At 49.4% G+C, this 20,713-nt stretch overlaps 1 non-coding gene across 1 annotated transcript; it reads right to left on the bottom strand.

Moving 5' to 3' along the window:
• Positions 1-20,305: 20,305 nt before the first annotated feature.
• On the bottom strand, positions 20,306-20,433 carry LOC120102059 (small nucleolar RNA SNORA17). Its single transcript, XR_015685161.1, has one exon. It is a non-coding gene; the product is annotated as a small nucleolar RNA SNORA17 (small nucleolar RNA).
• Between the last annotated feature and the right edge of the window lie 280 nt (positions 20,434-20,713).

Here is a 20,713-nt window from a genome sequence, read left to right on the forward strand (position 1 = left end):
AGATGTCTCAGTCAGAACAGACGCCATGACCAAGGCAACTCTTATAAAGGACAACATTTAATTGGGGCTGGCTTACAGGTTCAGAGGTTCAGTCCATTACCATCAAGGCGGAAACATGGCGGTGTCCAGGCAGGCATGGTGCAGGAGGAGCTGAGAGTTCTATGTCTTCATCTGAAGGTTGCTAGGAGAAGACTGACTTTAAGGCAGCTGGGATGAGGGTTTTAAAGCCCTCGTCCACAGTGACACACCCACTCCAACAAGGACACACCCAACACAACAAAGACATAACCACCCACTAATAGTGTCACCCGCTAGACCCAGCGTATTCAGACCATCACACCAGATGATCCTGAGGGTGAAACTGATGGTTCCACCAGAAAATTGTGACAGGACCTGAGAGGCACACCTGAGGTCCCTGGCCAGCTGCCCCTCAGCCCCACACCCTCAGGGGTATGTCAGATCCCAGCAACAGTACAGAAGGCCTCCAGCTTAGCCTTGAAGCTGAAACCCTGGCGGTCAGGTCCCAGCTGATCCATGGTTCATCTGCCAGCCCAAAGTGTTTGAGCCAAGGCCTGCAGGGATGCCCCGGGGTGGCAGGTACCATTTTATAGTATGACCTGAGGGTAGCCCCTCTCACCTCTCACTGGCTAACAAGGAGGCTATCTTTAGGGAGTCAGAAACTCTAAAAGCTCCTGGGCCTTCTGTGGTGGACTTTGTGCTTGATCATCTCATGTCCCCAAATAACAACGGGTAGTCATAGAAGCTTGTGACATGAAAGGTGGGTTCCATGGATTTAGACCTGTACGTGAGACATCACAGGGGCTGCAGAGGGCAGCTCCTCAGTGGAGTGCTTGCCCAGAATGCTCAAGGCTCTGGCTCAGTTCCTGCATCATAAAGGGACTGTTGGAAGTTAAAATAGACAGCTATGGGCACGATGTGTTTTGTTTTTAACAGTGGGGCCCTCAGCTCTCATTTCGGAACGTACCTGGTGATTCAGGGCTCCATTCTCTCTGTATTTAAAAAAATCTTTGATGGCTGTGATGGCAGAATGGCTTGGCTGTGGTGGGAGGTGTACTGTTTTCAAGGCAGACATTCAGATGACTCCCCAGGCATAAATGCAGAGGAAAATTGAAGGATTTTGTTACCACTCAAGGAGGGCCCCACGCTATCACCGAGTCAGCTCAGATTGCCTTCTCCAAGCTCATAAAATTCTCCTGGGCTTCAAAAGTCTGCGGGATGGGGTGAGTGCGGTGTGGTGCTGGGTTCGTAGTTCAGTTGGTGGAGTGTTAACTTAGCACGCACAAAGCCCTGGGTTTGACCCTCAGCACTGCATACACCAGGCACGAGGGTGCGCACCACTGATCCTCGCAGCCAAGCTGGAGGTAGCAGGCCAAGCAACTCTGCTCACCCTCGGCTGTGATCACCCTGGGAAGCCTGAAGCTGTGTTATTTCCTGGAAGAACCTGTTTTAAGTCATGGTGTGGCTCAGCTGTAGCATCCAGCTTTAATTCAAGAACTTTCTGCTTGAGTATTGTGAACAGGATTCCATACAGTCAACCATAGGTCAGGAGGTGGGACGAGCAACCAGGTGACCGGAAGTGGGCATGGGATCATTAAGGAAAAAAACAGAGAGATCGTTAAGGAAAAAAACAGGGGGGCTGGAGAGATGGCTCAGTGGTTGAGAGCACTGACTGTTCTTCCCGAGGTCCTGAGTTCAAATCCCAGCAACCACATGGTGGCTCACAACCATCTGTAATGAGATCTGATGCCCTCTTCTGGTGTGTCTGAAGACAGTTATAGTGTACTTACACATAAAATAAATAAATAAATATTTAAAAAAAAAAAACAAAAAAACCCCCACTCAGCTACTTAAAAATTTGCCAGCTGTAACTACATGAAACCATATGTGTGTGTGATGTGTATATATATATATATATATATATATATATGTGCCTATTGCCTATATGTATATATGTATGTGTATGTAGGTACACATTCTCATGTATGTGTATATATGCATATATGTGTGTATATGCATATGCACATATGCCTATATGTATATATGTATGTGTATGTACACATTTTCATGCATGTATATGTATACATATATATGAGAATTGCACACATATATTCTATACACACACACACACACACACATATTCTAAGATAACAGCTTCATGAGCATCCGTGCCCTCAGATCCTGAGTGACTCAGATGACATCTGTTAACACTGGGATGGGGACGTGGAGATGGCTCATGAGGTGACGTCGCTGCTGCCAAGACTGACAACTTAAATTTGATCCAGTACCTGCATGAAAGGAGGACAGAGAACCAGTTCCTACAAGTTGTCTTCTGACCTCCACTTCTATGTCATGGCCGGCAGGGGTCTTTCTGGGCACACTCACATATTTACATTCAATACATGTAAAAAGAAAACAAATTTTGGTCTTTAAATATTTATTTTATTTCATGAGAATTCATGTTCACCTTGCATGTATGTCTGGGCACCATGTTGGAGCCTGGTGCCCTTGGAGGTCAGAAGAGGGCGTCAGATTCCCCGAAGTTACAGACGGTTTTAAGCCTACATATGGGTTCTGGGAGCCAAGCCAGAGAGGCCAGTGCTCCTAACAGCCGAGCATCTCTCCGGCTCCAGAAAACACGCAAGGCATTGAGAAGCTGAGGCAAGATCAGAATTGCAAATGGCTTTCTCCATGCAGGCCTGGCTGTCCTGGAACTCGCTCTGTAGATCAGGCTGGGCTCGAACTCAGAATCCCCGTGCCTCTGACTACCACTTCCGTGTCACAGCCACATAGGGACTGTGAAAGCCAGGAACCACAGGTGTCGTCCCTATTTCCAACACTGGAGCAGTTTGCTCCCTCTCAGTCGTATCTGTTTTCCAGGAGGTGATGCAACTCCCTCCTTCTTCACAGCTAGAAACGGTCCATGGAGGGCTGGGTGGCGGGTTCCTTGGTAGAACTCCTGGCAAACATTCTTGGAGCCCTGGGTCCCATGCCCAACAAAGCATAGACCAGGCATGGTGACACACACCTATGGTCATAAACCAAGCATGGTGGCACACACCCATGGTCCTAGACCAGGTATGGTGGCACACACATATGATCCTAGGACAGCATGCCAGAAGTGTAGGCTGAAGGGTCAAACGTTTAAGGTCAGGGACCAAGATACCTGCAGGTCATTCCTGCCTGGATTATGTTCCCAGGTTTTCTGTTTGATTGTTTTTGTCCTTAATGTGGGTCCTGAGGACTAGAGTCCGGCCTTCATGCATAGCAAGTTCTTTTCTGACCGAGTCACGTTCCCAGCCCTGCTTCCCACCGGGGGGATTTGGCCTGCATGTATGTCTGTGTGAGGCGCTGGGACCCCCGGAACTGGAGTCACTTAGTTTGTGAGCTGCCATTCAGGTGCTGGGAATTAAACCCCTGTACTTTGGAAGAACAACAACTTCTCTTAGCTACTGAGCCATTTCTCTAGCCCTGTTGTCTCTCCTTTTTAAAGACAGGATCTGAGGGCCGGAGGACAGCTTTAGCACGGTTGAGAGCACTGGCTGCTTTTCCAGAGGACTGGAGTTAGAATCCCAGCATCTACGTGGCAGCCCGTGATGGATCTAACTCCAGCCCCAGGGGATTGGACACTCTCATCTGGTGTCTTAGGCATGCATATGGTGCACAGATGCACACATGCAGACAAAACACACACACACACACACACACACACACACACACACTCATAGTCACACCCCACCCCCACTCACATCCACCCCCAAACCCCCCATATTCACACCCACTCACACACCTCCACACTCACCCCCCAACACACAGACACTAAACCCTCCCTCCCTCCCCCTCACACACACAACTCCCCCAAACACGCTGAGAGGCATTTCATGCCGGTCACAACAGAGCGTGAGCCAATCACAGATCCTCCTGAAACCACAACTCCATGAAGCTGGTGTCCCCTGCAGTTAGCACTATCCGGTCCCCTGTCACAGGCTGAGAGTGGGCAAAGCATCTTTCTCTACACCATCACAAGTGTGGGTCCTCTGCTTCTAAGTGATTCCAGGACCTGGGGATCCCTCTGATGCCTAAGGGGCTTCTCTAATGTAGTCAGGATAGCGCGAGAGCCCGAGTCAAACCCTGGATGGATTAGAAGTGTTAGAAAGAAGCCACCTCTGTTCCCTGCTTCCATAGTGCCCATAGTTTACAGTGAAGCCATGATGTTCGCAATTGGGGAATGGAGATGGAGAGGCGGGGCTGGGGCAGAAACTGGGAGGCAGGAGGATACTGCTTACTGGCTTGCTGCTCCTGGCTTGCCCATCCAGGACCACCTGCTCAGGGATGGCTCCCCCACCAAGTGGGCTGTGCCCTCCCACAGTAATCATTGACAAGTAAATGCGCCAGAGGCTCCCCCTACAGGCCAGTCTGGTAGGGCGTCTTCTCAGGTGAGCTTCCTTCTCCCCAAAGCGCTCCCTCCAGCTTGGGTCAGGTTGATATAAAACCGGATACCACAGTCCATGAGCTTAGCGACAGGCCACATCTCAAAACCACAAGGTTTTGTACACCTATGATCCCAGCACTCGGGAGGCTGAGGGAGGCAGATCTCTGAGTTTGAGGCCATCCTGGTCTCCAGGATTACATAGTGAGAGTCTGTAATAATAACAAGGAGAAGTGGTTAAGGATGACACCTGACATTGTCCTCTGGCCCACGCATGCACATACTGTCCTCTGACCCTACTCTGTGCATTGCTCATGCACACACACGCGCATGTGCAAACACACACACACACACACACACACACACACACATGCACACACAGTTTCAGATGCCGAACAAAGCCAGAAACCTTTTCTTTTTACTGTGTGTGTGTGTGTATAATATACATACATATGACTGTGTGTGTTTGCGAGTATGCATGTGCACTTGTCTATTCCTCTCATGCAGTACTGGTGCACAGAGTCTAGAAGAGTGCACCAGATTACGTAGAACGAGAGTCTCAGATGCTTTTGAGCCATCATGTGGGTGCTAGGACTCAAACCTAGGGCAAACCTACAAAAGCAGCAAGTAAATTCAGTGAGCCACCTCTCCGGTTGTGAAATATTTTTATATCAATATTTATTTATCGTGCGTGTGTTTGTGCGCGCGTGCGTGTGCACGCACTTGCGCCCCAGAGGATAACTTTCAGGAGCTACTTGTCTTCTTCCACCCTGTGGGTCCTGGGATTCGAACTTGGGTCATCAGGCTTGGCCGCAGGCTCCTTTATCTGCAGAGCCATGTCTCAGCCTCAATCTTATAATTTTTATATTTTGCTCACCAGCCTCCGCTAAAAGGAAGAAAGGGTGCGGTTTTGATTTGCGCAAGAGCGATGTTTGCCTAAAGCTCGACAAAAGATCATGGGAGGAACCAGAGGAGGGAAAAAAATAATCAATCATTCCTTTCTTGATGGCTATTTTAAATATTTAGCTGAAATTGTCCTCATCTGTGTATCAGCTGTTTTCTTTGCCAACAGCCCTAACCCGCGAGCTCACACACAATACGGGGAGGCGGGCCCCAGCTGCAGGGCCCCCCCCTCTTGTGTTTTCAGTTTAAAGTTTCTCCTAGATGGGTCACACAAACACGGATGGAAATACGCAACTTGTGAATTGAGAAAGCAGTAGTTTTGACTCATAAAATCCTTTGATAGTTTAGCCATCTGGTCAGAGTGAAGCTCTGCATAAAAGAGGTCCAAGTAAGGTCAAAGGGCACCCTCTCGGAGGGTCAAGGGGCCCGGGCAGAGTTTGCTCCAGTGGACTGGGCTAAAAGGATGCCTGACAAATTATTGCGCATTCCATAGCTTTTTGCGTAAGTATTTGATTACAGTGTGTAGGAATGTTGTTGATATTTCTAACCTGAGTGGGGGAGGAGCGGGAGGCAGGGGCTGTGTCTCCAATGCTTTCTTCCCATCTTTGGGTTTCCCGGCCACAGTCAGGCTCTCTGGCCGCGCTTCGGGCCCTATCCCCGCGGACTTGTCCCTAATTTGTCCTATGGCTGCCTTTGGCAAGGGGTTCCAGAGAGAAGGAAACACATATCTTTGCCTGGTTCCAAAAATCCTCGCTGCTGTCTTTCCAGCCGTTCACAGTAAAATAGGCAACAGCAGGATTGTTTCCGGTGTGGATGGCAACAGAGTCACGCATATTTATGGGTGTGTTTCTCAGAGGGGATCTTGGGCAGTTGGGGATTTGAGATGATTTAGCAGCTTTTGCTTTTTTGGCCTGGGCCCGTGCTTTGGAAGAAACCACTGGATTTTACAGGGTCTTGGCTAACAGGAGTACAGTAGTAACAGAGTAACAGGTCTTTGAATGGCTTTGGGCCATCATGGGATATTCTGTGAAGGGCTAAGGAGACATGGTCTTACTGGAAATCTTGGAGAATTATCTGGTGGGGGTGGAGCTGGGGGTGGTGACACAGTTTAGTTATGGTGGCATCTGCACACCCAGGGCCAGCTTTGAGACACTTTCCCATCAGACATTTTTTAGGGCAATCTTCAGCTTTCAGACCAGGGGGAAGTAGACATGGAGGCCAGCATGTCCCCACTGGCCCAGGAGGAAGTGCTTCTAGAATCTTCTCCAGCAGTTGGGGATTCCTTGTGGTGGGGAATCAGGCTGTGAGGGGTTGCCTTGTCACTCCGGGAAACTCTCCCGGGACCCTCTTGTCTGCTCATTGTGATATAAAACATATAAGGTAAAAGTTAAAGGGGTTGGGGATTTAGCTCAGTGGTAGAGTGCTTGCCTAGCAAGCGCAAGGCCCTGGGTTCGGTCCCCAGCTCCGGAAAAAAAAAAAAAGGTAAAAGTTAAATCTTTTTTTTCCTTTTTGCAGTGCTGGAGTTCAAAGCCAAGGCCTTGTGCATGTTAGCCAAGCACTTCGCCAATGAACCACACCTCCCAGCCTGAGTGTGAGGGCCTTATTTTATGTGTTTTACCTGCATGTGTGTCTATGTATTATATGCATGCAGAACCTGTGGAGGTCAGAAGAGGGTGTTGGATCTTCTAGAACGGGAGTTACTGATGGTCATGAGCCACCATGTGGTTGTTGGGATTTGAACTCAGGGCCTCTGGAAAAGCAGTCAGTGCTCTTAACCACTGAGCCATCTCTCCAGCTCCCGGATTAGTGGCATTTTATAGATTTACACTATTGTGTAAACAGGGAGGCTACTTTGTTCCAGGACATACTTGCCAACTCAAGGAAACCCTGTGATCGTTAGGCAGCTCTTAGGTGTCCTTAAATTCCAGGTTCTCTTAGACTGAGCCGTGGGCTCTTGAGGAGGGGGAGATGGCCAGGGTGAAGGCTTATTCACTGTGTAAGCAAGAGGATTGGACTTCAGATTCTTGAAAGCCACACGAATGCCTACAGTGTACACACACACGCACACAGGCATACACGTACACACACCTTACATCCACATCCCATATCCCATCCACACAAATCTGTCATCTGTCATCTGTCATCTATCTATCTATCTATCTATCTATCTATCTATCATCATCATCTATGTATCTATCTATGTATCTATGTATCTATCATCATCTATCTATCTATCTATCTATCTATCTATCTATCATCATCATCATCTATGTATCTATCTATGTATCTATGTATCTATCATCATCTATCTATCCATCTATGTATCTATCATCTATCATCTATCTATCTATCATCTATTTGTCATCTATCTATGTACCTATCATCTATCTTTGTCTATCTATGTATCTATCTATGTATCTATCTATGTCTCTATCTATGTATCTATCTATGTATCTATGTATCTATGTATCTATGTATCTATGTATCTATGTATCTATGTATCTATCTATGTATCTATCTATCTATCTATCTATCTATCTATCTATCATCTGCTTTGCTTGCCTATCCATCATCTCTCCCTTCTGGGGATCCGGTGTGTGGCTCAGTGGTTGAGCCCCTGCCTAACATAATAAGCATGGTCCAGGGTTGCATCTCCAGTACTAAGAGTAAAATAAAAACTGATTGTCAGCCAAGCGGCCGGCATGGTGTATGTCTTTAATCCCAGCAATCTGGAGGTAGAGGCAGTTCGAGGCCAGCCTGGTCTACAGAGTGAGTTCCGGGATAGCCAGGGCTAAACAAAGAAACCTGTCTAGAAAAAAAAAATGACTACCACCTGGCATTCTGAACACATCTCTTACCCAGGCAGGATCTTACACCTTTGGTCGTGTGGAAATGACTGGAAAACTGTTTTATGTAGATCATCCAGTTATTGGCATATTTGATTATCAGATGTTAAAAATACTCCTTTCTGTACACTCCCTTAAAGTGTATGGGTAAGCACTAGAGAGATGGCTCCGTGGCTAAGAGCACTGGCTGCCCTAGGATCAGTTCCTAGCACCCAGATGGTTGTAAGCCACCAGTTCCAGGGGACCTGGTGCCCTCTTCTGACTTCCAAAAGCATCTGCATGCCTATGGCACACATGTACATTCAGGTACACGCACATGCACATAAACCTAAAAACGTTTCAAAAATAAAGAAAAGGAATGTGTGAGTGTCTTGGAGCTGTGAGCTTGCGATGACAAATGTAAACGCTCCAAGCCCTGGTTTTTACTTGAAGGTTGAATCATTTTTCCTCAGCCAGTGCTGACTGTGGAGGGATAGCTTACATGATTCATACTCAAGGAAGTCTGCCAGACACTGGAGTGAGAAACCACAGCTTGTCAGCTGAACTTCAGCATAAGAAGAATGCTTTTTGGAAAACACAGTGAGGGTCTCAGTGGGTTAAAGGTGTCTGCTGCCAAGGTGGAATAACTGAGTTCAAGCCCAGGATCGACACAACAGAAGGAGAGAACCAGTCTCTGCAAGTTGTCCTCAGACCTCTATGTGTACCAGGGTGCACCCCACCCCTCCAAACAAACAAACAAATACAGGGGGCGCTGGAGAGAGGCAGAGTCCCCTGCATCCCGCCCCCACCAGGACCTGAGTTCTATTCCCAGCACACAACTGTCTGGAACCCCAGTTCCAAGCCATCAGCGACCCTCTTCTGGCCTCTGGGCACCAGGCGCACACATGGTCCACAGAAATACACGCAGATAAAATATTCACATGTGCTGGGCAGTAGTGATACACGAATTCCATCCCAGCACGGGAGGCAAAGTGAGGTGGATCCTTGAGTTTGAGGTCAGCCTGGTCTACAGAGCAAATTTCAGGACAGCCAGGGCTACACAGAGAAACCCTGACTTGAAAAAAAAAACACATCCATAAATTAAAACTAGATGAATTTTTTTTTTAAATCTAATTAAAGGAGTTGGGGATTTAGCTCAGCGGTAGAGCGCTTGCCTAGCAAGCACAAGACCCTGGGTTCGATCCCGAGCTCCGAAAAAAAAAGGAAAAAAAATCTAATTAAAAAAAATGGCAAAAAAAAAAAAAAAACATTGTAAAGTTGGGGATTTAGCTCAGTGGTACAGCGCTTGCCTAGGAAGCGCAAGGCCCTGGGTTCGGTCCCCAGCTCCGAAAAAAAGAACCAAAAAAAAAAAAAAAATAAAAAATGGCTAGTTCTTCCCAAAACCACTTCAAGATTTAGGTAATATTTCTTTGCACATATATCATGACTTCATCAGGCAGCAAATGCCCTACCCACTGAACCATCTTGTCTGACCTTACACATGTATCTAACACATTCTCTGCCGGGTCCAGTTAGTCCATTCTGCTGCTGTTTTTTGTTTGTTTTCCAGACAGTGTTGTTTTTTTTCCACATAGCCCTGGCTGTCCTGGAACTTGCCATGTAGACCAGGCTGGCCTCGAACTTAGAGATTCGTCTGCCTTGCCTCCTGAGTGCTGGGATTAAAGGCCTGTGCCACAGCCATCCAGCTTATTCCATTTGGAATTGAAGAAAAAACACCATGCGTATGGAGGGCCGGCGCCCGGCTGCCGGGAGAGCACAAGGAATGTGCATCCCTAGGAACCGGCTGGCATGGGACAGGAACCACCCCTTCCAAAGGGCACCTGGCCAGGAGAGAGTGGTTTCATAGACTGACCCAGGTGTGGCACATTTAGGCATCTTAGGTTTCTGGACCAGGCTTTGACTTGCAGTGTGTCCAGCCTCCGGTCGCCACGTGTCAAGCTTCTTTGGAGAAGCTGATGGTCCCGTCTCACTCCGTGGTGCCATTTGTCACCAAGAAAGGCACGTTTAGATGACATGCCACCCTCCACCATTTCATCTAGGGCTCCGTGGCTCACTGCTCACTTCTCAGACACTTTATCCAAAGCTCTGGGGTCACCGGTTTCTGTTGGCGTCTTCTCCAGCCTGGGCTACTTATCAGAGGCACGGGGTCTCCTCGGCCTACAGCAAGAGCTTTGAGACGAGCGGTCAAAAGGACGGCCCTTCCCTTCTTTCGTGACAGCTCACTTCTGACAATTCTGCTAACTTCTTTTTATTTTTATCTTATCAAGAAGGGAACAATTTTCAACCCCTTCCCCTCCCTCCACCCCCCGGTTTGAAATAAACATTCAAACTAGAAGAATACAGAAGCTAACGCTGGTTACTTGAGAGGGAATCTGACAAAAACTGCAAAGGAAACTGCAGAGTTATTTGATTGTTTTCAAAAATTGAAGCTAGGGCTGGAGGGACGGCTCAGCTGTTACGAGCTCTGGCTTCCAGAGGACCCGGATTTGGGTCCCATCAGTTCCAGGGGATTCCATGCTTTTTTCTGATCATCGTGGGTACGACATGTATGTAATACCTGCTGGCAAACATGCACGCATGCGCACACAGGCACAAAGCACGCGCACACAGGCACATACGCACGCACGCACACACACAAAGCTGTTAGCGTGGGGGTAAAGGACTGTAACCCCAGCACCTGGGAAGTGCAGGCAAAAGGATCAGAAGTTCAAATTCGTCCGTGGGTACAATGTAAGTTTGAGGGTAGCCTGGAACACACGAGCCATGTCTCAAAAAACAAACAAGCAACCAGCTTAGTGGTCAAAAGTCTATTGAAAGGACTGGAATTTGGCTTTTTTCTTCCTTTTTAAATTTTATTGTAGTGTAGTCTCCAGACACACCAGAAGGCATTGGATCCTATTACAGATGGTCACGAGGTGTGATTGCATGAGAAGGAATTGAACTCAGGACCTCTGGAAGAGCAATCAGTGCTCTTAACCACTGAGCCACCTCTCCAGGTCTTAGGGCTCAGTTTTCAGTAGCCCTGTCAGGCAGTTCACAGCTTCTGGTGACTCCTACTCCAGGGGACCTGATGCCCTCTCCTGGTCTTAGGCACTGCATACATGTGCAGCACATACAGGAAATTTTGGTTGGTTGGGTTTTTTTTTTTTAATTTATTCATTTATTATATATAAGTACACTGTAGCTGTCTTCAGATACACCAGAAGAGGGCATCGGATCTCTTTACAGATGGTTGTGAGCCACCAGGTGGTTGCTGGGAATTGAACTCAGGACCTCTGGAAGAGCAGTCGGTGCTCTTAACCGCTGAGCCATCTCTCCAGCCCGGTTGGTTGGTTTTTGAGACCCAGTTTGTGTCTTCTTGGCTGTCCTGGAACTCACTCTGTAGAGTAGGCCAGGTTGGCCTTAAATTCGCAGTGATCCTCCTGTCTCTGCCCTGCTGAGGGCCGGGATTAAAGACCAGAGCCACCAGACTTGACTTTCAGTCCTTATCCTTTCAGAGTCCCTCACTGGACCTGGAGTCCACAGATGTGGCTATACTGGCTGGCCGGTGGGCCTCAGAACTGCGTGTTTCTTGGTGCTAGGATTACAGGGTGGGTATGTGTGTACCCCGGCTTTCACAGGTCCACTTCACCGACTGATCCACCTTCTTAAAGCTCGGGTTGGAGAGCAGAAGTGGGGAGAGTGCTGCAGGAAGGATTCTGGGGGAGCATGAAGGAGGAGGGGCCTTCAGGGTGATCCAGGGCAGGGCTTGTAGGAGTGATAGGCCCTATGTGAACCTCGCTGTACGCTGTACGTTAGTAAGCCTCCCTCCCCTAAGCAAGCACCGCTGCTGTTTACCCAGAGAGCCATCAATCAAACGGCGGAGAATGCAAACATGGAGCGCTAAGCTGGAGACAAAAACTGGAAACCAGCCTCTGTCTGCGGAACGCGAGGAACACTCCAGAGCAGAGCCTTTTGTTTGCTTACTTGGTTTTTTTTTGGTATTCAGGGTTTTGCTATGTAGCTGTGCTAGCCAATAGGAAGAGACTGTATTAAGGGGGCGTATTCAATTGGCTTACGTAATACCGCCTAGGATCCCCACCCCCCACAAACAATGGCTGTCCCCTACTGAAGAGGCTGAGAACCCTGAAGCTGCTCAGTCCACAAGGATGGCCTCATCAAGTGTCAGCCTGGCCCCGAAGGCACAGAGGATTCCTGGAGAGTCGCTGGTCTTCAGTCCACATTGGATGACTGACGTCATCGAGACCGGAGCGTTGCAGTAGCAGTACCTGAGCAGAGGTTGGCCAGCCCAGGCTTCCGTTCTCTGGGCTGCCACTGGGAGGCGCCACCCACATATCGGGTGGGTCTTCCCACTTCAGTGAAACGGACGGACTGAGGAAACCCCTCACAGGGGTCCTCAAGCAGCTCGTTTGTTGCTTGATTCCAGATCCAGTCAAGCTGGCAAGGAGTCATCATCGCAGTAGCCCAGGCTAGCGTAGCCTGGAACTTGTGATCCTCCTGCCTCAGTTTTTTGAGTACTGGAGTTCTGGAGGAGGGCTCTTCCTTTGCATTCCGTCCACAGGATCCAACAGAAATCACAAGCCCAAGTTTGGTTCCCACTGCCTACACCCAGAAGCTCTCAACTGCCTGTAGCTCTGTGAGATATGGCGCCCTCATCTGGACTCCACAGGCACCTGCATTCTCACTCTCACACACACACACACACACACACACACACACACACACACACACACACACACACACCCTCTTTAAAAGCTCAAGACGGGAGTGGAGGGGAAGGTGGGAAGAAAGAAGAGGCAGTGCTGAGTCTGGTGGTTCAGCTTGTACTCTTGGCTGAAGCTGAGGCAAGAGGATTGAAAGTTCAAAAGTCAGCTTGGACCACATAGGGAGACACAGTTGTGCAGTTTAAAAGATTCGGGTGGGGGTCGGATGGGGGAATAACTTAAGGGTAGAATAGGCTGTGCCCAATACCCATCACTGCAGAAACTATATGGGTGTGTGTGTATTTGTATATGTATACATATGTATATATTCTAGTTAAGCAGTCACCCACAAGTGGCAGCCTCTGCACTTTCTTTTTTTTTTTTTTTCTTTTTTTCGGAGCTGGGGACCGACTCTGCACTTTCTTATACGTCTCCATGCCCCTGTTTCTTTTTTTAGATACATCTTCCATCTTGCCCCGCCGGAGAACTGAACATTAAGCTGGTCCAGGCGTCACACAACTGAAAACCCGGCGCTCTGAAGGTGGAGGCAGGAGGATCAAAAGTTCAGGGCTGTCCTCAGCTACACAGCCAGTCTGAGGCTAGCCTGGGCTACAGAAGACTTTGTATCTCTAAATAAATAAGGTGAGCCGGGTGGCTCAGCAGGTGAAGGGGCTGTCAAACCTATGCTCCGTCCACGGGACACACAGTAGAGCAGAGAACCTGCTCCAGCAGGGGGCCCTCTGAATGCCACACACCTGCCAGTGCCCACCGCCTTAAGCCAATAAATATGAATGAGTGTGATCTTTAGGAATTAAAAGGGAAGTGAGAACAAACCACTCTAAAACAAAAGAACGAAAGGAGCATGCCACGTATTCATGCTATAAACAGGCACTTGATGTTCTCAACTGTGCAAGAAAAACGACTTAGCATTCTTTTTTAGTTTTTTTTGGGGGGGGGAGGGGAAGGGTAGGCCCGTGCCTTGGCATGTGTGTGGAGGTCAGAGGATAACTTCCGGGAGTCAATTCTCTTCTCCTTCCATGTGGGTCCCGAGAACTAAACTCAGGTCACCAGCCTTGACAGCAACCCAGGAAGCACCTATACCACTGAGCCATTTTGCCACTCCACGGAACGGATTTTAAATGGTTGCTTTGACCAGCTGCTTGGACTCAATCTGCAGACTTGTTGTGTTTCCGTATCCTCCCCTCTCTTTTTTTTTTGGGTTCTTTTTTTCGGAGCTGGGGACCGAACCCGGGGCCTTGCGCTTCCTAGGCAAACACTCTACCACTGAGCTAAATCCCCAACCCCATATCCTCCCCTCTCTTAAATCTATGTCTCTAATGCTGGATGCTACATTTTTCTTTTTTCTTTTTTTCTTTTCAGAGCTGGGGACCGAACTCAGGGCCTTGCGCTTGCTAGGCAAGCTCTACCACTGAGCTAAATGCCCAGCCCCTGGATGCTACATTTTTTAATCCATATTTTTTAAAAAATATCCAGAAGCTTCTTTGCCCCTCACTGGAATTGGAGCAATGACCGGGATGGCAGGGTCAGTCAGAAGACTCCAGGTACTTCCCAGCCTTTTGGGCACCTGAGCCCTCCTCTGGTTTCTGGTCCCTACTCACCAGTTTAGCCAGAATAAGCCTCCATATTCTCAAATTCCATTTTCAAAGAAATGGGGCTTCAGTCACCCCATGTGGGGAAAATGTCACCAAAAGGGACGGCTCCAGTCAAAGGTTGTCTGAAGCCAGTTTGGATGACTTAAAGCCATGGCTCTGCCCTCTGCAACTGTAGATCCTTCTGAAAGTCAGCCTGGATGGGTGCTAAGTGAGTGCCACCCAGTATTCCAGTCTGAGCTGAAGGAAAAGAAAAGGAGAAAAAAAGCCAGCTGGAGGGACTTGGAGATCGCTTAGTGGGTAAAGTACCTGCCACCCAAGTGTGAGGACATGGAGTTAGATTCCTGACACTCACAGAAAGACTGCATGGTGGCCCGTGTCCCCGCTGATGGTGAGGGTGGATCCATGGGGGTGCGTGGCCAGTAAGTTGAGCGGATTCTGTAAGAGCAAAGGTGGAGAGGGCTGGAGAGGTGGCTCAGTGGTTAAGAACACAGACTCCTCTTTCAGAGGACCCAAGTTTAGCTCTCGGCAACTACACTGGGTACAGTTCACGGTTGCCAGAACTCCTGCTCCAGAGGATCCAGTGCCTCTGGACTGACACCTGCACTGACCAGCATGGAGCATTCGTCCATATTACTACTCCTGCTGCTGCTGCTGCTGCTGCCACCATGGCTGCAGCTGCTGCCACCGCCACCACCACCACCACCTCCACCACCACCACCACCACCACCACCACCACACCACCACCACCACCACCTCCACCACCACCATCACCACCTCCTCCACCACCACCACCTCCACCACCTCCACCACCACCACCACCACCACCACCACCACCACACCACCACCACCACCACCACCACCACCACCATCACCACCTCCTCCACCACCACCACCATCACCACCTCCTCCACCACCACCACCTCCACCACCTCCACTACCACCACTACCACCATAATACAAGTCTCAGAGCAACAGTGAAGGCACACTAAGGTCCTGTTCATGGCTCAGAGCTACTGCCGGTGACCTAAGTGTTAGGTGTGCTAGGTTACAGGCACAGACCACCGTGACCAGCTTCGTTTCTTTCTCTCTCTCTCTTTTTAAAAGAATTATTTATTTTATGTATGAGTACACTGTAGCTGTCCTCAGATGCACCAGAAGAAGGCATCAGATCTCATTACAGATGGCTGTGAGTCACCATGTGGTTGCTGGGATTGGAACTCAGGACCTCTGGAAGAGCAGTCAGTGCTCTTAACCGCTGAGCCAGCCCCCAGCTTCATTTCTTTTATTGTTTTGTTTATTGATTTGAGTGCAGGTCTGTTGTACCAGGAACGGCAGCAAGCGCCACCTCTGTGTAACTGCTGGGAGCTGCGCAGGCGCAAAAGCATCTCCTGCAGGAGGACCTAGTTGGGGACAGCCTGAGAGACCGAGGATTGCTGATGCAGACAGTGCCAGCCAATCGGGAGCTGCTGTTTAGAAGAGCCGCTCTCTTGGGACCAATGGGGGACGCGGAAGGGGAGTATTAAAGGCGCTTGCAGCGGTGTTCAGAGAAGCTCGCATTTCTCCCCTGCTACCTGAGTGTGTGTCGGGACTCTGTGCCACCTTACCTCCAACCCACAAAGGTAGGGTCAGCATGTGGTGCCTGACAAGGCTGATTGGGCTACCTCATCCTCCTCACTTTGTGGTGGCTGCTTCTGAACCTCCTTTTCTGGGACCTTGTTTCTGCCTGTTGCTGCTGGTTCCACCCGATCGGCTCTTCTCCTCGTGGTGCTGGTGTTGTGCCCGCTTCAGTTGCTTCTTTGGTGAATTGGCCCTTAGTGTTTTATGTTGTGGGTCCCGTGAAGGTGACCGTGTGGACCTCATTTCTGTCTTCTTTGTCTTTTCTGTCTGTCCGTCCCAGTGACCTCGCTTTTGGTCTCGGTTTAGTCTGAGGGTGAGCGTGTGAGGGCGATCTTTTCTGTTTTCTTTGTCTTTGGGTGAGTGTGCCGGGGCCATCGTTTCTTTCTTCTTGGCCTTTGTCTAGGTGTACCTGCGGTGGTGAGCACGGTGCAGTGAGCATGCTGCCGTGAGTGTGCTTCAGTGAGCGTGCGGCGGCCAACTTTCCTGTCTTCTCCGCCTTGGTCTAGGTGAGCATGCGGCAGCCATCTTTTCTGTCTTCTCCGCCTTGATCTTGGTGAGCGTGCGGCGGCCATCTTTTCTGTCTTCTTTGTCTCTGTCACTTTCCCTTTCAGTCTGGATTCATCCTGGTACCTAACATAAGGGCTGGTTTCCCTGGTGGTACCATGGATCGGCTCCCTAACGCCTTTCTCTTCCTGGACATCATCCAGGCTTTTGAGCTGCACCTGAGGGAGTCCCACGTGACTTTCACCACCTCTTTTGTCATGTCTGTCATATCTGTTGGTCACTTGTTTCCTTCATGCTCATCGTCATCATGGACTCTCTCCCCCCCACCATCAGGGAACCACATATTAGGGCTCTTAAAACCCCTTGGTTACCTGGTCTCAAGGTTAAGACTCACAGCCTGGGTCAATTTGAGGAAGCTACTATTTTGGCTCCCTGGATGTCCCCAGAGAACATGTGGGACCCTGACCCCTGGAAGCCTGTTCTCTTCCTTGCCTGAAAGTGCGAGGTACATTCTGGGATTACCCCTCCCTCTTGTTCCTAGTCCCCATTCTCCTTGCAGTCCTAAGTCTGCCAGTCTTAAGATTTCTTCCCCAGAGGAAGTGGTGGCTGCCTGGAACAGGATCAGGCTAATACTCACCTATTATAGACCCCGTCCCACTTTCTCCTGGGAAACAGGTTGATTTCAGTGATGAGGATGAGGGCGCCTCTGTTCCAGCCCTCCACCCATCAGGCTCCAAACTGTCCCCCGGCTCTGCGGTCCTAGGTCGTCCCTCACTCACTAGCCCATCTGCTGCTGCCCCATCTGAGGTATCACCAGCTTACTTTATGATTTAGGGGGACTTCGCCTTCCAGCGCTCACTCCTGTGGTGGTCGCTCCTGCTATGCCTGTCCCTCGTTTTGGACTTCCTCTTCCCGGGAGTGGGGAGCTCATTCTCCTTGGGTATATTGTGAGTCTTTCCCTGTCAGTCTTGGTCCTGATGTGGCGACTAGGCCCTGGTTTCCCACTCTCTGGCAGACTTGGCACTAATCAGAGAAGCTGCCAACGATTCTGCCCAGATTCCCCTTACTTTGCACAGGTGCTGAAGCAATGGGCCAAGCACCTCCAGACCTATTGCAATTTCGATAATCTCCTTAAGGTGGCGCTCGACCCCCACCGTGTTTCCTAATTGGAAGTCTGCATATCATGACTTGGCTGAGGACCAGGCTAGGGTTCATTTGGAATATAACCTTACTGTTACTTTTGCCCTGCCTACTGGCCACAGACCAGGGTGCAGTGAGCCAGAAGACCAGGATATGTAGATGTAATGTATGAACTGTGCTTATTAATTTTTAAATTAATTAATTTAATTAATTGGCCCCAAGAGGGACGATGAGCTCCTGACTTGGTGCTCCTGACACCCACCCCCATCCCCCCACCCCCATTCTTTTACCTGTGGCCGTTAACTCCCAAGCCTACCTTGTCTTTCTCTCTTCCAGTATGAGTTTGGGTTTGCTCTTCATGGACTTAGTCACCACTACACGACAATAGAAGGCATGAGGCCCACGAGGAAGGTCTCTGCCTTACCGCCACTGTCTCCTCTGTCAGCCCTTGTATCCAACTACACAATTTGATCACAGGGGACTTTCACATATCTAACCTGTGGCACCATGTTAGAAATGGCACTTCCTGTTCCCCTGATTGCAAATCTCCCCTAAGTGTATCATGTTCACCCCTGCCTCACCGTCCAAGGGCCCCTCAAATACCCTCTTTCATGGGACTTCCTTTCCCTTGGGAACACGGCCAGCCCGCACTAGGTGTAAAATCCACCGGGACCACCCAATATGGTCACCTCACCTCACACTTGGCTGTGGACGTTCACCTCACCCGAGGCTTCCTATATGTTAACAGGGACCCGTTAGATTCCGATATGACCCCATTATGAGCAATTGGGATTCGTGTGGCCCCTCTAATTGTCTTGATTTGTGCCCTCCTTACTCTCTTAAAAGGTGGCTGTCTCTTTAATGAGATATATTTCCACGTAAACTGGTTGGCGAAAATGTGAATTGGGGCATCCCCCATGACTGTGACCACTGGCAGCCATATTGGCTGGAAAGCCACCCCAGTCTGTGTCCGATCCCCCTTTTTTTCCTGATCACCAATATCTTCATTGTCACAGACAGCCTTGACTGCCTTAATGAACCTGTAAGCTGACCACCACGGTGGCTATCCTGATGAGGGAAGCAGCCTCTCTTTGGATGCCTGTGGTAAATACCACTCACTTTAATGCTGTCACTCTGATGGCCCAGACTCACAACCCTACACCAGGGAATAGGGATTTTGGTATTACGGTTGCCACCACTGAGGCCACCATTGCAGGCATTGCCGGGTGACAACACCTGCTGCTGCCTTGACCCAGACAGACACTATTGCGGAGACTGTCAATGCTGCAGTCTCTAAGTCAGCTGAGGTGCTGCAGGCACAGTGGGTACTAAATCAATATCTTTATCATGGCGCCCACATTTTACAGCAACAGATCGACTTACTGGCAGAAGAGGTGGCCCTTGTTAGGGACATGGCTCTATTGCCATGCGTCCTCAGGTTTCACTCAATCTGCCTAACCCCTTACCAGGTACACAACACCACTGAAGCTCGACAACAGTTGGCTCCATATCTTAAAGGTACCTGGTCAGACTAATTCCTTAACTATTCTGTACTGTAAGGGAGAACATAGCCAACCTCAAGGTGCTCTCCCTAGATGCTGGGTTCTTGGGAGAAGTGTGGGACGATATTGAGAGGCTGCTTGACCTCTCATGAATGGCCACTTATGCAATGATGGGAGGAGCGGTCATACTAATAATTATTGTGTTTAAGTGTCCCACACAGCACATCTCCAGGCAGCGCTCCATAAACAAAGCAACCCTCCAGGTGCTGATGGCTCTCAAAAATCCCGATTGTGGCCCCTGAGGAAGTGATCAAACACGGATGGCAGAGATCCGAGCGACCACCATGAGACCACCATGTAGGCTGTTCCTTGTCTCCCCGTTGTGTGACATGGCCCCAGAGTGATTTCTCTTTGAAGGCTGGTAGTCAATGGTGGGTAATAATATCTTGGGAAGGCCAGGGGCCAGCCACAAAAGCAACTCCTGCAGGAGGAAAAAGCATCTCCCTCAGGAGGACCTAATTGAGGACTGCCTGAGAGACCAAGGATTGCTGATGCTTTCTTGGGACCAATGGGTGGAGGGTATTAGAGGAGCTTGGTGCAGTTTCTCTCACTCTCGAGGTGAGTAGTCCCGGGTACAGGCAAGTCTGTGTCTGATGTGAGTGTACCTCTGGTAGGAGGCCTCTGGCTTCCACTACTCTGTTAATACTGGATCCTTACTGGGACTCCTCTGGAATATCCTGTTGCTCTGTGCCATGGAGACCCTGTAGTTTTGGATCTCCAAGGAGGTTAGGCCTCTTCATGGGGTAGATGTTGTGGTGGGCCAGTTTAAAGCACTGGATCTGAACTGCTACCTCCCATCCTGCCCAATGGCCTCTTGTGAGGGTCGTCTGTCCCGGGCTCAGTCTTCCTTCCCAGACCAAAGGTCCCAAGCAGGGTTCTTCTGGTCTCCAGCTTGCTCCCCATCTTGGGAGCCTGTCTGGGCTTGCCTGGAGCTGGACAAGTGGTCACTTCAGGACCCCTTTTTTCAGGGTATATTAGACTACTAATCCATCAGGTGTTCATAGGTCAGAGCACTGAACACAGACATAGCCTCTCTTCTCTGCCACCTACAGGTGGACATGTGACACAGCAGCCACACCTGCAGCCTCTAGGATCAGGTACTCTTTTTCTTTTTTTTTTTTTTTTTTTTAAATCGAGCTTGCAGGGGTGTGGTAGCCCATGTTTGTTACCACTAAATTTAGGAGGCTGAGGCAGGAGGATTGCTACAAATTTTAGGCTAGCCTGGTCTACATAGCGAGACCCAGTCTCAAAAAAAAAAAAAAAAAAGACAAAAAGAGGAAACAATAAATCAAAACAAAAATGAAAACAGGGCTGGCAAATGACTCAGCAGTTAAAGAAGTTTAGCAGCCGCCTGAAGACGCGGGAGCCCCAACTCCTG

Source organism: Rattus norvegicus, chromosome 3, assembly GCF_021556685.1.
Source record: "Rattus norvegicus strain SHRSP/BbbUtx chromosome 3, alternate assembly SHRSP_T2T, whole genome shotgun sequence".
In the NCBI taxonomy this organism is placed as follows: Eukaryota; Metazoa; Chordata; class Mammalia; order Rodentia; family Muridae; genus Rattus; species Rattus norvegicus.